This window comes from Dendrobates tinctorius, unplaced genomic scaffold (genome assembly GCF_039654945.1).
Source record: "Dendrobates tinctorius isolate UK_male_01 unplaced genomic scaffold, ASM3965494v1 ptg000015l, whole genome shotgun sequence".
Lineage (NCBI taxonomy): Eukaryota > Metazoa > Chordata > Amphibia > Anura > Dendrobatidae > Dendrobates > Dendrobates tinctorius.
Window position 1 is genome coordinate 43,019,786 of NW_027361683.1, and position 14,053 is coordinate 43,033,838.

Consider the following 14,053-nt stretch of genomic DNA (forward strand, 5'->3'; position numbering starts at 1 on the left):
TCAGCGACAAACTGAGTCATGGCTGGGCAGTCTACATCTTGAGGCAGGCAAGGTAGTTAGTGATAACGGTCGGAATTTTGTGGCAGCCATAGCCCTTTCAAAACTCAGACACATACCTTGATTGTCTCACACCTTGAACCTGGTGGTGCAGTGCTTCCTCACTAATTATCCGGATTTAACAGGCCTACTACTTAAGGTTCGAAGACTGTGCTCGCACATCCGCCGGTCGCCGGTACACTCCAGTCGTATGCAGAAGCCTCAGCGAGTGCTCCACCTTCCCAAGCACCGCCTAATTATCGACGTTGCAACAAGGTGGAACTCCAACCTGCACATGGTTGAGCGGCTGTGCGAACAAAGGCAGGCCGTAATGCATTTGTCGGAGGATACATGGGCAGGCACTTTGAGGGCAGACATGGAGTTGACAGGTGTGCAGTGGTCGAAGCTGAAAGACCTCTGTAAAGTCCTTCAGTGTTTTGAGGAATGCACACGGCTGGTAAGCGCAGACGACGCCATCATAAGCATGAGCATCCGACTTATGCATCTGCTCATGCAAACTTTGACGCACATTATGGAGCAGGCGTCTGCAGCCGAGGTTGATGAGGAGGAAGAGGAGTGAAGCCTTGATGACAGTCAGCCATTGTCTGGTCAGGGAACTGTCGTGGACGAGGTGGAGGAAGAAGAGGAAGAGGAGGAGGATGATGATGGGGATGATTATTTAGGGGAGAAGGATTCTTCTCGTGGGGCAAGAGAAAATGTTTGCTTTGCAAGGTCTGGTACAGGGTTTGTGCATGACTGGAGGGATGTGGATTTGCCAGAAAGTGCTCCCGCACCCAGCACTCGCAGTGCATCATTGACACCGGGAACATTGGCCCACATGTCAGATTATGCCTTGCAGATCCTAAAAAGGGACCCCCGCATTGCCAAAATGATGAACGATGATGACTACTGGTTGGCCAGCATCCTGGATCCACGCTATAAAGGCAAATTCCAAAACATCATGCCACAGGAGAACCTTGACCTAATATTGGCTAACAAACTTCTCTGGTAAACCGGTTGGTTGAGGCATTCCCAGCACACAGCAGCGGTGATGGTTCTCACACGAGCCATAGGGGCCAGGGTTAACTTGGAAGCGGTGTTGGTGGTGGACACATCAGAAGTGGCGTTGGAGACAGGGGTTTCATGACCATGTTGTGGACTGATTTTTCAAGTCCCGCTCACACGACTGGTAATACTGCATCGATTGAAAGTGACAGGAGACAGCACTTGTCAAGTATGGTTACAAACTACTTTTCCTCCCATATCGATGTTCTCCCTCACAGGTCATTCCCATTTGACTATTGGGCAGCTAAACTGGACACCTGGCCTGAATTGGCACAATATGCCTTACAGGAGCTCGCATGCCCAGCTGCAAGTGTGCTATCGGAAAGAGTCTTCAGTGCTGTTGGATCAATACTGACAGAAAAAAGGACCCGTCTGTCGACCCAAAATGTGGATGATCTAACCTTCATTAAAATGAACCATGCATGGGTTTCCAAGGATTTTGTCCCACCTTACCCTGATGACACATAGGCTGCCAGAAAAATTGTCTTCTTTGGTCCACCTGTTCCTGGGACTTGACCAATTTCGCCTTTAGCAGCAGGTGAATGTCCCACATCAACATATGCCATTTTGTAAACCTCCCTAACTGGGCAGCCTCCTACCCCCAATGGCCGGAGTCACCACCGAGCGCACGCAACCATGCGAGTGCCATTGCCCTGGACAGGTGGGTGGGCCGACTCGTGGGCGCGGGCACTGGCACAGGGTCCCTCATAGTGCAATCAAGTGTCTCTGACGGTGGTGGTGCACACCCGCCATCAGACACACCGCCGTACTATGAGGGGCCCAGTGCCGGTGCCGACGCCCATGAGTGGGCCCCCCTTGCATGGGCAGGGCCCCAGCATTTGCAATGTTTACCTCTCCCTGCTCCTCCGCTGTGTAGTCTGGGCTGTCAAATCCATCACTGGGACTGGCACTTCAAATTTGGTGAACTGATAGAAGATGATGGTTAAGACGTAGCTATGCCCTGTCCCGCTGGCCGGGATCCAGCTTCAGATGATCAATGGCTTCCATTTCTTATAGACGTCGACTCACAATGAGATGCAGTGGTGGTTTCTCATCAGCTTTAACAGTTTTCATACAAACAGACGTGTGACATTACAGCGCACATTTTTAAATGTGCCCTCCCTCTCATGCCAATCCAATTGAATCGCCTACGGCCTGTGGCTTCTGTGTTTTGCACTCCAAAGTTACGTGACAGATCATGATAGGCAGTGAGCACCATGTTTACATCTCTCCCTGTGACCAAAATTGGATGGATATGAGTAACGGCGATGGGATCAACGGTACTGCGATACAGCAACACTTTCTTCACAAAGAAAGGTTTTTGCTGTGTCCACACACTAATTAATTGAGGGTCAGCATCGCCTCTGAGAATTGTGATGTAAGTTGTTCCTGTGAATAGTAATTCGTAGATTTCTGCAATCACTAGACTTTAGGTAAATAATTGTATGCATCTAATTTCCTATTGCAGAGAGTCTGGGCTGTCTTACTGAGACAGAAATATAAATGAAGATTTAAAAATACCACCAAAAGTGTATCATGGTGTACGCTTGAAATACATTACCTTTTTTCTAGTTTTTAGATTGTTGTGTAATCCATGCAGGGAACACGGAGATTTTAAATGTTTAAACTATGCTCTATATACCTGCTATCCAGTGATAATGTACCCTATCTCAACTTTGTACAATCTGGTCTAATCCATACTGGGCCTGAGACCGTCTGAGCCTGCCTCCTGATTGATACACATAGGATTTCAATGTGTAAACTATGCAACATATATACGTGTTATCCGGTGAAACTGTACCCTTTAGCAACTTTCTTGAATCTTGTAGAATCCATACTGGGCCTGAGAATGGCTGCAGAGCTGTTAAGCAAGCTACAGCACCTGTGGTTTGGACATGTAATGTTTTGCATTTTTTCTGGAATGGCGGTTAGGCCTAATTCAGGAATTGCGGTTGACCTGCACTTACTGGGAAATCATCGTTCACGGCCAATTATTGGAATTCCAGATCCCCTTCACTAACGGTGTTCAGCGGGTTATCTGCACCTGTAAGTGATAAAAGATGGTCCTTTCAGTGTAGCGCGCATGTAGCCCCGGACATGGAAGGCCATGATAGCCCTGTTATTGCTCGATCGCGCGTGTCAGAGCCTCGCGTATCCCTCTAGTAAGCTTTATGCGTACCGCATGGGCATGCCGGAGTCTCGTTCGTTAACAGAATAAAGCTGACAAATCGCTAGCACAACTACAAACGGGCATACCACACCACACACACACAATCGACAAAGCTTTCAATGTGTGCATCTTTTTTTGAGATGGCATGGTTGTGGTTTCCCGGGTGGAGTCCAATTAAAAGCCACAGGCTCCACTCCTGATGGTGCCCTTTTGGACATTCCTTTAAGGTTCAGCTTTGCAATCATACTGCCCCCGGAAAGCAAACACTTTGGCTTCATGGACACTGTTTGGAGGTTCATGGGAATAACGCCGCCCGATCGCCAGTTGCCATAATTTATTGGTGGGAAGTCCGACGGTATATGATCGTGTTCATTTTCAGACTTTGTTTTTTTGGGTTTGGTTTTTACATTTTTAGTCCAGACTTTCTTGACTTCATAAGGGCATGACAAGCCTAGATCTGTGTCTCCTCCACCTCCTCCTTTTACTCCTCCACCTCTTTTGTAAATGTAGTTGCCCTTTTCCATATGTTATTTTTGGCTTCTGAGCATTTTGTCGGCTTTGGGACACTTTTTAAGGTGTTTTGTAATTGTTTTGTATGTGTTAGTATGTGTTTGTGTTTGCCTGCCATTGTTCTCAGTGTGTTTCGACGAACATTCGACGAACTTGCCTCCTGTGCAACGAACCAAAACACTAGCGGGGTGGCTCAACACTACTCATGATATATAGACGAACATTGTTAATGTTTAAATTATGCTATATATACCTGCTATCTGATGATACTGTACACTTTGTCTACTTTTTATATTCTTGTCTAATCCATACTGAGCCTGGGAGTGTCTGTGTGACTGATGGAATATATATGGAGATTGACAATTATCCTTAGATTGAATAGAGCTGTACGCTTCTGATACAGTACCATATATGTGATGTTATTTTGTGTCTATTTTGTGCTAAATTTGGAAATTTGGTGGAAGAGGCCGCGGACGTGGGCGTGGGGGGGCCAGCTGGTGCTGATGGTGGTGGTGCATCTGCTGGTAGTGGCAAAAGCACAATAGTAGCTAAGGCAGGAGGTGCTGAGCCTGCGTCATGGTGTGTCTACGGAACGCCTGGAAGGCTACCTTTTCTGGGAGTAGGTTAACCGTTTTTAAAGCCGGAGCATGAGGAACTGGTTTGGGCTTACATTGCTGAAACAGACTCCAGCAAATATGCCCTCCTCTTCTGAAGTTTAAAAAAATGCAAGCACTGAGTCATCAAGTGCTGGCTCCTGGTCAGGAAGAACCCCTTTCCTTGTCTCCTGCACCCCCACCCAAAGTGAATAATGCAGCAGGCCACACTTCACATTAGTCCATGTAGCTCTTTCTATCATACCATGCATGGGTTATCAAGTCAAATCGTGAATTCCCCAGTCCAAGATGAATCTGACATGGAGTGTGGGTGGCCAGGCAGGGCAGTGGGGTTAATCGGTACCGGGACGGTGTCTCCCTGGGATGTGTCACAGTGGTGGAGACCCGTTCCGTGGCCCTGGGCGTACATGCAAAGGGGTGAATTACGTTTATAGGTGAATGATACGTGACGCCACCTGTGGTTTCTGAGTAGATTGACCAGCGCTGCAGTGGCGCTTCTCTGGGACAGAAGTTGTGGTGCAGCTAAGATGTAGAAGCCCTGCACAGGTATGGCCATTGTCGCAGGGCACATGAAAGAGTTGGTAGATGGTGTGCAGTGCCAGGCGCAGGAGAAAGAGGACAGACACAGTCGTGCAGTTCCTTTACCTGTTCTTGGTAAGTGCCATCCAGGACCTATAGTACAGATGGAGAAGGAGTTGGTAAGCCTGGAAGCCTATTTGGAATGCTCTCTCTGCAGATATGTAGTGTGGCCTCCGTTCTAGCGCTTATCTGAGGTACTCGCAGTGCTGAGTTCAATGAAGTTCCCCCTGTTGACTCTCTCTTGGAACTTTCTCGTATGGCAGGCAGCCGTAGCCTTTTCCTTCTGGCTCCCACACGTCGCTGCTGGGGCCTCCGAGCCTTAGTTGGGTACAGAGCATTTACAGCTGCTATTTGCTCTGGTTTCTGCTGCAGGAACGTCAGTGTCCCTACAAACTCGGAGACCGGAATCCGGACCATGCGCTCAAGCTAGGAGTGAGCCTTAACTCTGCTCATCCTCCAGCTCCCCTTCTCACGTCCACACACTTCCCCTTCCCTTCACAGACTGCCCTAACTTACCTCCTCCCGTCCACAGAGAGCAGCTCCTCAGCAGTCAGGTTCAGAGGTCTCCCTGCTGGCCTGGAGTGGGAAATGTGTTGTGTGTTGGTTTAACTGCTAGAGAGATCCTTCGTTGCTCCCAAGCATGACATCACACTCCCTAGGAGGAAGGTAATGCCACTGTGGCGACCGTACTTCTGGGGGCGCCACAAGTGCACTGAGGCCCAGCCACTGCTAGATGATTCTGCTGGTACATTGACCCAGACCTCTACATTCCCCTCGCACTCTACACAGCCTGAATGTGACCCAGATGAAACTCAGGTTACCCTTGCCATATACTGTACCACCTTACACGGTGACAAAAAGGAAGGTGCAGCTGAAAGTGCAGGTTCTGCCCACCCGCCGTCAGACACACCGCCGTACTATGAGGGGCCCTGTGCCAGTGCCGTCGCCAACAAGTGGGCTCCCCCTGCTTGCTCTGGATCACAGCACTTGCAAAGTTGAAATACTTACCTCTCCCTGCTCCACCGCCATGACGTCTTCCGCGTTTCCTGACAGTGATATTCTGATCAGAGAGCATAATGACATCACGTCTGTACGCCCAGTCTAGTACAGGGATTCCCTAGCGAGGAGACTTATTTGAGGAGACTTATTTAATTGTTTTCAATGTTGGGACAGCAATTTTTGGGGAGCACTATACTCTGGAGAATGATATATGGGGCCCACCATACACTGGAGCATTCCAAAGGTGGACATCAGACACTGGAGCAGCATTTACAGGGCCCATTATACACTAGAGCATTAGAAATAGGGCCCATTATATATAGAGCATTATTTGGGCCCATAAGACAGTGCCGCTTCATCCATGGGGACCAACATATACTGTAGCATTATGTGGATCTCATCATATACTGTTTCAAACATTATATGGGACCAATGATTCTGTATGGTGAAATATATGGGCCTCATTACTCTGTATAGCGCACTATGCGTGGCCATAATACTGTACAGAGAAAGATACTGTCCGTTTTTGGAACTATTGGAGAATTTAAAATGGATATCAGTCATGAGATGTAAAAAGTGAAGTATTTTCCATTGTACTATACCGCTATTTCTCTGCCGTATCGGAGCATCATGAGTTGTGGTATGTGTTAAAGGGGCGCTCTTTGGCCCAGGGCACATGAAAACCTGGAGCCAGCCCTACCCCCCCCCACAAATTTAGCCAAATAACCACCATTTTTCAGTGTGTAACTAGTATTATGAAGTAAATTAAGGTTGAAAAGCTTCAGTAATAAGATTTGATGTTTTTGAAATTCAAAAGGGCACTGTAGGTGTGTTTCCTGGCCTCCACTCCCTGCCGAATTTGCTTCCCCATTGACTTGCATTGGGTTTCGTGTTTCAGTCGGCCTTCGACTTTTCACAAAAATCGGCCGATTTCGTTCGACCCGACTTTTGCGAAAGTCGGTCTTACGTGTTACAGAACCACTTAGCACCCAGAATATTTTGTGCAGTTATATGTATGGATAATAGGTTCTATGTGAGATGCATGTCCCTAATGCATCAGCATTCCCCTTTTGTCCGCCCTCCCCCCACCTTTGTAATTTCCACAGTAAACATCGGCAGGCTCCGGCCACCTGCGGCTTTTGTAATGCATGTCTGGCCTGCCGCTTTTCTATTGGCCTGCCCTCTGTATCTGTGTGATATATTCTGTGTCCTGTGAGTAAAGTGTTGTCAGACTGGAAATACATGGAGAAGCAGTGATCTTTTATATGCGCCCATGTAACCAAGCAATTCCAGCCAGCGTCATTCATTCAGACTCCAGCCAACGCAGAGCGGACCTCCGAAAACACAGGGTGGTACTGAAAGAGGTACCCCAGCTTGGTAGACCCCATTACACTGGTGGCAGACAGCGGGATTTGATACCCTTTCTACAGGAGGAAAGGAATGAATGGAAAATAACTACCAGAAGTTAAAGAGGACTACATTAAAAGATCTGGTGGAAGCCCGAGGGTTGATCGCCAGCAACAAAACAAAAGCGGATTTGATAGCAGCCATCATGGAACACGACAGTGCAGCGCCCCCCAATGTGAACGTGGAGGAGACCAAATTCCAGAGGGAGGTAAAGAACAGACTGTTCTATGGCCTTAACCCTGCAGTAGAGATCATATGAGAGGTGATGGCTGATGTGTGTACTGATCTGAAGGAAAAGATGGCATAGCGGACCAGGATAGAGCTAGCCAAGATGGAGATGGCAGAGCGGACCAAAGTGGAGCTGACCAAGATGGAGATGGCAGAGCGGAGATGGGGAGAGCCAGCGAGAAGGGGGTGCTCTGGCCTTCGACCAGGTACCTTCAACAGTAAGCCACAAAAAGATCCAGTATAATGCCTTCCGACTGTTGGGGGAGGCAGAGGAAGACATTGATGGTTTTCTGCAGGACTTTAAGCGGCAGTGTGCCCTTCATCAAGTGAAGCTGGAGGAACGGGATCAGATTCTGGCCAGCAAGCTGACAGACCGGGCAGCGGACACCTATCGCACGGTACCTGATGAGGACTGTATGGACTATGAGCGGATCAAAGAAGTGATCTTGGCCCGGTATGCGCTGACACCAGAGGCCTATCGCCAAAAGTTCCACGGACTTATAAAACGCATAACCGATACCCACGCTGAATGGGCCTGTAAATTACGGCGGTCACTGCTACAGTGGGTACAAGGGAGCCAAGCAACCACTAAGGAGGACGTCCTCCTGCTCTTCCTGTTAGAACGATTCTTTAATGGACTAATCCCCGAGACACAGGAATGGCTTCGGGACAGGCGGCCAACGACTCTTGAGGAAGCCGCTCATCTGGCCGATGAATATCATGATGCCAGGAGGCCGCAGTTCTCTGGATCAAAGGTGGTCACTAGGGGCCCGCCCATGGACCTGGAGGGGCCCAAACCACCGAAGATTGTAGGGGGACCAGCTAGAAACCCGGCCTACCACAATCCCCCTGGGGCGCGATGCCACACCTGCCGTCAGCTGGGCCACCTGTAAAGATAATGCCCCAACCGGACTCAGCATACCCAGTGGCCAAAGGCGGGAACGGCTACCTTCATTCAGCCGGGCTGCTGTACACTGCTACCAAGGCGAAGCTGACCCGGCATTGGGGGCTACGACTAACCAAGGGGTGGAAGAGATGGAGGAAGTGCTGCATGAAGTAGACCCCGTGCAGGCAGCCCGGGCAGATAATCGACAACAGCATCGACAGGTCGTGTGGGTTAATGGGAAACGTATGCAGGGACTAAGAGATTCCGGAGCAACTTTGACCCTTGTGAAGCCTCATCTCGTCCGGGACCAAGAGAAGAGGGACCGGACAGTGGCAGTCCGTGTAGCAGGGGGAGCTATACATTGACTACCCACTGCCAGGATTCACCTGAACTGGGGAGTCGGGGATGGCCTTGTTGAGGTCGGCTTGATGGAGGATTTGCCTGCAGACGTCTTGCTGGGAAATGACTTGGGGCCCATGTTGTCTGCATTCTCGGTGGCCCCTGTAGCTGAGACCTATCCTGTGACCACCCGGAGACAAGCTCGAGCTGCGGAGGCAGAATCAAACTCAGAGGAGGCCCAGGTTAGACATCCCAGCCCTGCATGTATTCTCATAGCCAGACACATTTCTTGGGCCACCCCAGATGAATTTAAGAGGGAGTTACTTGAGGATCCTTCATTAGAGGGATATCGTGGGGAGAGGAGTACTGGAAGGGGAACAGTTTGTATGGAAGCAGGGACTCCTCTACCGGATCACAGAGCGGCATCACACAGGGACGAGCCCCACTATAAAACAACAGCTGGTAGTTCCCAAGAAGTATAGGCAGGAGCTACTGCGAATCTCTCATGATATACCTTTGGCCGGGCACTTCGGCGTCAGTCGCACCAGGCATCGTCTGACACAAAACTTCTTTTGGCCGGGGGTAACCTATGATGTTCGTCAGTACTGCCAGACCTGTGACAGTTGTCAGCGCATTGGCAAGAGGGGGGATCGATGCAAGGCCAAATTACACCCCCTCCCCATTGTGGAGGAACCATTTAGCCGAGTAGCGGTCGATCTGATAGGGCCGTTAGCCAATCCCTGTCCGTCCGGGAAAAAGTATATATTGACAGTGGTAGATTATGCCACACGGTATCCAGAGGCGGTTGTGTTACCTAACATACTATATTCTTCCGACAGGTATGTCCATCCACCCAGCTCTCCTGCTCTCCTGCTGTCTGTCTATGAAGGACACACAGTGCATCACCCAGCTTTGCACATAGACTTGCCTCTGCACCTAGCATTCACATGGTATGTCCATCCACCCAGCTCTCCTGCTCTCCTGCTGTCTGTCTATGAAGGACACACAGTGCATCACCCAGCTTTGCACATAGACTTGCCTCTGCACCTAGCATTCACATGGTATGTCCATCCACCCAGCTCTCCTGCTCTCCTGCTGTCTGTCTATGAAGGACACACAGTGCATCACCCAGCTTTGCACATAGACTTGCCTCTGCACCTAGCATTCACATGGTATGTCCATCCACCCAGCTCTCCTGCTCTCCTGCTGTCTGTCTATGAAGGACACACAGTGCATCACCCAGCTTTGCACATAGACTTGCCTCTGCACCTAGCATTCACATGGTATGCCTTTCAGCTAACCCCAGCTTACCCCAGTGTTATTTATGACCTTGTTTACTCTGGCTTGATCATATACATCTGGTCCACTCTTAATTGTCTGACCAAAATGAGCAGAGACCACTCCTCTCTGCTTCACACCTGACTGCACTTAGTTGTACATATATTGCAGAGCACAAGTCTGCATAGACTTCAGTCTGCATTGTGATTGCTATAAGTGTGTGCTAGAAGTGTGAAGATTAATTTAAGAATTAAAACCAGAATTGAACCAGAAGGGAACTGAAGGTAACTGGACACAGTCACTGTAAACAATGTTTCTGTTTGTTTTCACTTTCACCCCAATAATCCTTCACTTTCTGCTAATTCCCCTAATCCCTACTCCTAGTAAGGAACTGTTCATCTCTTCTTCAATCCTCCCCATCCACCTCACCTCCGCCTCAAAACTGTTCCTTAACATACAATCCTCTGTCTCCAAACACAGACAGCCCCCTCATGCCCTCTCCTGCTCCCACCTGCTAACACTTTCTCTGCTCCTTCTCACTGCTGGCGATATCTCCCCAAATCCTGGTCCTCCTCACCACATTCCCACAGTCATTTCTACCTCCCATCCACACTCTATCACAACCTTCCGTAACCTCTCCAACCTTATACCCATTCACCCAGCCCCCGCTTCCCCAGTCCCACTAACAGGAGCTCTGTGGAACGCTCGCTCTGTCTGCAACAAGCTTTCCTACATCCATGATCTTTTTGTTACTACCAAACTCTCCTTCCTCGCCATCACCGAAACCTGGCTCACCCCTTCTGACACAGCCTCTCCTGCTGCACTTTCGTATGGCGGCTTCCACCTTTCTCACACCCCCCGCCCCAGCAGCAAACATGGTGGAGGAGTTGGTTTTCTCCTGTCAGATACCTGCTCCTTCACCCCAATCCCACTGCCACCCTCTGTTACCCTCCCTTCCTTTGAGGTGCACTCTGTGCGCATCTACTCCCCCTCCAACCTCCAACTAGCTGTCATCTACCGCCCCCCAGGGCCAGCCACCACCTTCTTTGACCACTTCACCACCTGGTTACTTCATTTCCTTTCCGCGGACATCCCTACTATCATCATGGGCGATTTCAACATCCCCATCGACACTTCCCTCTCAGCTGCCACTAAACTTCTATCTCTCACTTCCTCCTTCGGCCTCACTCAATGGTCTTCTACAGCCACCCACAAAGATGGCCACACACTGGACCTCATCTTCACCCGCCTCTGCTCCCTATCTAACCTCTCTAACTCACCTCTTCCTCTCTCTGACCACAACCTGCTCACATTCTCTTCCCTCTTCACTCCATGTCTACAATCCCCACCCCACAAACTTTCACACCCTCGCAGGAATCTTAAACACCTTGACCTACACTCATTCTCTGAATCCCTCCTCCCTCTTACAGATATAAGTTCCTTACACAATGCGGATGACGCTGCCGCTCTATATAACACCACAATAGCTGTAGCTTTGGAATCCGCTGCCCCACTTACACATACCAAAACTCGCAAAATCAACAGACAGCCCTGGCACACCAGCCTGACCAAAGAGCTGAGGCGAGCTTCCAGGGCTGCTGAGCGCAGATGGAAAAGATCCCACTCCAACAAGCACTTCATCGCATTCAAACAGTCCCTCACTACTTTCAAGACCACACTCGCCACAGCTAAACAAACCTACTTCTCATCTCTCATATCCTCCCTGTCTCACAACCCTAAACAGTTATTCAACACCTTCAATTCTCTCCTCCGCCCCCCAGCACCTCCTCCCTCCCCACTCATCTCAGCTGAAGACTTTGCCTCATTTTTCAAGCAGAAAATTGATAACATCAGGGACAGTTTTGGTCAACAACCCCCAGAGCCCTTCCTCCCGACTTCCCAGCCCTCCACCTTCAAAACCAACTTCTCCACCATTACAGAAGATCGACTCTCCACTCTACTCTCAAGATCACATCTCACCACCTGTGCACTCGACCCGATCCCATCCCACTTCATCCCAAACCTCACCACAGTCTTCATCCCAACCCTAACCCATCTCTTCAACCTGTCACTAACAACTGGTGTTTTCCCCTCAAGCTTTAAACATGCCTCCATCACACCTATCCTCAAAAAGCCCTCTCTTGACCCATCCTCTGTATCTAGCTATCGCCCTATATCACTTCTCCCATACGCCTCCAAGCTACTGGAACAACACGTCTACCTTGAACTGTCCTCCCATCTCTCTTCTCGCTCCCTCTTCGACCGCTTACAATCTGGCTTCCGGTCACACCACTCCACTGAAACTGCCCTTACTAAGGTCACCAATGACCTCTTAACTGCCAAGAGCAAGCGACACTACTCTGTCCTCCTCCTCCTGGACCTGTCGGCTGCCTTTGACACAGTGGACCATTCCCTATTATTACAGACCCTCTCATCCCTCGGCATCACAGACTTGGCCCTCTCCTGGATCTCATCATACCTAACAGACCGGACATTCAGCGTCTCCCACTCACACACCACCTCCTCACCTCGCCCCCTATCTGTCGGAGTCCCACAAGGTTCAGTCCTTGGGCCCCTGCTGTTCTCTATTTACACCTTTGGCCTGGGACAGCTCATAGAATCTCATGGCTTTCAGTATCATCTTTATGCTGATGACACACAGATCTACATCTCTGGACCAGATATCACCTCCCTACTAACCAGAATCCCTCAATGTCTGTCCACTATTTCATCCTTCTTCTCCACTAGATATCTGAAACTCAACATGGACAAAACAGAATTCATCATCTTTCCCCCATCTCACGTGACCCCCCCTACGAACCTATCAATTACAGTAAATGACTGCCCACTCTCCCCAGTCCCACAAGCTCGCTGCCTCGGAGTAATCCTTGACGCTGATCTCTCCTTCAAACCACATATCCAAACCCTTTCCACTTCCTGCCGACTTCAACTCAAAAATATTTCACGCATCCGTTCATTCCTCACCCAAGAATCTGCAAAAACCCTAGTCCATGCCCTCATCATCTCTCGCCTTGACTACTGCAACCTCATGCTCTGTGGCCTCCCCTCAAACACTCTCGCACCCCTCCAATCTATTCTAAACTCTGCTGCCCGACTAATCCACCTGTCCCCCCGCTATTCCCCAGCTTCTCCCCTCTGTCAATCCCTTCACTGGCTCCCAATTGCCCAGAGACTCCATTACAAAACCCTAACCATGACATACAAAGCAATCCACAACCTGTCTCCTCCATACATCTGTGACCTCGTCTCCCGGTACTTTCCTGCACGCAACCTCCGATCCTCACAAGATCTCCTTCTTTACTCCCCTCTTATCTCCTCTTCCCACAATCGCATACAAGATTTCTCTCGCGCATCACCCCTACTCTGGAACTCTCTACCACAACATATCAGACTCTCACCTACCATCGAAACCTTCAAAAAGAGCCTGAAGACCCACCTCTTCCGACAAGCCTATAACCTGCAGTAACCACCGATCGACCAAACCGCTGCACGACCAGCTCTACCCTCGCCTACTGTATTATCACCCATCCCTTGAAGATTGTGAGCCCTCGCGGGCAGGGTCCTCTCTCCTCCTGTACCAGTTATGACTTGTATTGTTTAAGATTATTGTACTTGTTTTTATGTATACCCCTCCTCACATGTAAAGCGCCATGGAATAAATGGCGCTATAACAATAAATAATAATAATAATAATACTGGCAGAGACGGTGGCGGCCGCCCTGCTCCAGGTTTTCTCACGGGTTGGATTTCCCCAAGAGATTATCTCGGACCAGGTTACTCAGTTTACAGCAGAGGTGACCAATCAACTGTGGAAGCTGTGCGGCGTAAAGTCCATTAGAAGCACCCCGTACCACCCGCAAACCAATGAGTTGTGTGAACGCTTTAACGGGACATTAAAACAGCTCATTGGGACTTTTACCA